At 38.1% G+C, this 3,435-nt stretch overlaps 1 pseudogene; it reads left to right on the forward strand.

Moving 5' to 3' along the window:
- LOC132525357 (sodium/potassium-transporting ATPase subunit beta-3-like) lies at positions 1-1,586 on the forward strand (annotated as a pseudogene).
- The last annotated feature ends 1,849 nt before the right edge of the window (positions 1,587-3,435 follow it).

Genomic DNA, 3,435 nt, shown 5'->3' on the forward strand with positions numbered 1-3,435 from the left:
GTCCGCACACACACCATGACGAAGAAAGAGAAGTCCTTCAACCAGAGCCTGGCAGAGTGGAAGCTCTTCATCTACAACACGACTACCGGAGAGTTCCTGGAGCTCACCGCCAAGAGCTGGGGTTTGATCTTGCTCTTCTACGTAGTTCTTTTTTTTTTTTTTTTTTTTTGCGGTATGTGGGCCTCTCACTGTTGTGGCCTCTCCCGTTGCGGAGCACAGGCTCCGGACGCACAGGCTCAGCGGCCATGGCTCACGGGCCCATCCGCTCCACGGCATGTGGGATCTTCCCGGACCGGGGCACGAACCCGTGTCCCCTGCATCGGCTGGCGGACTCTCAACCACTGCGCCACCAGGGAAGCCCTACCTAGTTCTTTTATGGGTTCCTGGCTGCACTCTTTACATTCACAAAGTGGGCTATGCTTCAGGCTCTGAACGATGAGGTTCCAAAATAATCGTGACCAGATGCCTAGCCCAGGACTTACGGTTTTTCCAAAACCAGTGACGGCGTTGGATTTTTCATTCAGCGTGTCTAATCCAGAGTCCTATAGAGGGTGCATTAATGACCTTAAGAAATTTCTAAAGTCATATGGCTTAGAAGAACAGAAGAATCTCACAGATTGTCCCGATGGAGCATTTTTTTGAGCAGAAGGGTCTAGATTATACTTCATGTCGGTTTCCTCTTGTCTTACTTGAAGCACGCAGTGGTGTGGATGATCCCGAGTTTGGCTACTCCACAGAAAGCCCTTGTATTCTTGTGAAAATGAACAGAATAATTGGATTAAAGCCTCAAGGAGAACCAAGGATAGAATGTATTTTGAAGGGTGAAAACACATCAGTGCTATCAACTTATGCTTCTAATGGAACGATAGATTTAAAGTATTTTCCATATTATGGGAAAAAATTGCATGGGAGCTATCTACAGTCATTTGTTGCCGTCCAGCTCATCTTTGGTAATAGAAATAACGTAAACGAAGTAACAGTTGAGCGCAAGATTGATGGATCACCCAACCTAAAAAACCAGGATGATCGTGACAAGTTTTTAGGACGAGTTGCATTCAAAATCACCATGCGTCCATAGTAGGAGTTAGAATATCTCCACAGAGTAAACATTGTGTTGTCTGTCCTCATTTGGTATCAGCTGGACCTGCCATTCCAGAATTATGAGACCACCTTGAAGAAAGGTGGAGTGGTGCATGATACTGGGGTAGCATCATAATGTGCTTCCAGATCATAGTGTTCAGTGTCCTTCAAGTAACTGCCTGTTGCCTCTGCTGCCTTTTGAACCATGTACAGTCACAAGATAGGACTGTGAACAGCTGATTCTGAACATGTAAGATGGGGGTTTGTCCAATTTTTACGTGGTTTAATTGCCTAGCGTCTAAAGCTTAATGTGCTCTGCTATGTAAGTATTTTATAGATTTAACACTGGTTAACTGTCACATTTTGATGCCAGCAAAGTTTTAGGGGATAAAATGGTACCTGACCAACGTCAAATGACTTTATAGCTGCAAGAAATGCAGTGTGTGGAGAAGCTCTGTATGTGAGGAGGAAAAAGGAAAATAAAAGTGGATTTGAAAGGTTAAAAAAAAAAAGAATAAATGGTATTAAGCAGCCAAGTATCTCTTCCATTCCCCCTTATTACACATAATGCCTTTTGTCTGTCAGTCTAACAAAGTATATGCCTTAATAGCAACCCATTGTCTGTAGACTGAACCCAGTTCTCTGCCTTTTGCTGTTTGATCTCTACATCCTCATGTATGTAGAGAATGACAAAGAAAGACCCTGAGTGGATTTGTCTGGTACTATAAATTGACACAGGTAGTAGGAAATTGTCAGTACATATGTGAGGGGAAAAAAATATACAAATTTCATTCTTTATAAAAGACTTATTTGATAAGGTCTTGTATGAGGCACGTAAACACAAATTTTTGATGCAGAAATATATGAGGGCTCCATGGAAACTGAAAACAAAAGGCTGTATTTGGTCATACAATTTAAAACAACTATTTTCTATTTTCATTTCAGTATTTAGGACTAGCTTATTTTTATTCTGTGTATTACAGATATTTTAACAAATGAAATAAAATTGAATGCAGTGTGGAAAAATCAATTCCATGAATTAATTTTTAAGCTATATTTGTACATTCATCAGTAGAATCTCCTTTTTTCTAACCTTAAAGGGAAAAACTGTTTCACATAATAAACAATAAATGTCACTTAGATAAACATTTACCCTCTTTTAATTCTAGTACTTTGTAAGTTTCTTTAATGTGACTATGAAATTCTGTCATTTATTCAGTTGTTCATTTATTCATTCATCTCAAATATTTACCTACAAATATTGACCTACTCCATAACCAAAAATTTAATCATTCTCTAATGTCTTCTTGCAGATTTGTGTGATGATAAACTTGAAATTAAATCCTTATATATTTTGTATGTTAGAAAAAAGACTTTTCTACTTTAGTCATCAGTGAGTTGATGAAGAAAGATAGTCAGTAAGATTGATGATTTTTGATAAGTTTTCGCATACAGACTGGTTCTTAAAACCTGAGTTATTTTGAAGTTATCATTTAAAAGTGCTTATAATATGTAAATATTTATTCATTGGTTTCTATAAACACTAGATACAAATAATCTGCTTTCTGACATATAGTCCAGATATTTATGCACAATACCATGCTATATTACCTAGAGATGATTTGCTGGCTTAAAAAAGAAAAAAATACAAATACAAATACAAGCAGCAAGTTAGAGAAAAATGTTCAATAATGGTTATATTCAAAAAGTATTAAAATGTCTAAGATAGGAGTTTTGTCCTTTTTTTTAACAACTTTATTGGAGTATATTTGCGTTACAAAGTTGTGTTAGTTTCTGCTGTAAAACAAAGAGAATCAGCTATATGTATACATATATCCCCATATCCCCTCCCTCTTGTGTCTCACTCCCACCCTCCCTATCCCACCCCTCTAGGTGGTCACAAAGCACCGAGCTGATCTCCCTGTGCTATGCAGCTGCTTCCCACTAGCTATCTATTTTACATTTGGTAGTGTATCTATGTCCATGCTGTTCTCTCACTTCGTCCCAGCTTAGCCTTCCCTATCCCCGTGTCCTCAAGTCCATTCTCTATGTCTGCATCTTTATTCCTGTCCTGCCCCTAGGTTCCTCCGAACCATTTTGGTTTTTTTTTTTTTAGATTCCATATATATGTGTTAGCATACAGTATTTGTTTTTCTATTTCTGACTTACTTCACTCTCTAGGTCCATCCAACTCACTACAAATAACTCAAATTCGTTTCTTTTTATGGCTGAGTAATATTTCATTGTATATGTGTGCCACATATTCTTTATCCATTCATCTGTCAATGGATACTTAGGTTGCTTCGATGTCCTGGCTATAGTAAATAGATCTGCAATGAACAGTGTGGTACATGA

This window comes from Lagenorhynchus albirostris, chromosome 9 (genome assembly GCF_949774975.1).
Source record: "Lagenorhynchus albirostris chromosome 9, mLagAlb1.1, whole genome shotgun sequence".
In the NCBI taxonomy this organism is placed as follows: Eukaryota; Metazoa; Chordata; class Mammalia; order Artiodactyla; family Delphinidae; genus Lagenorhynchus; species Lagenorhynchus albirostris.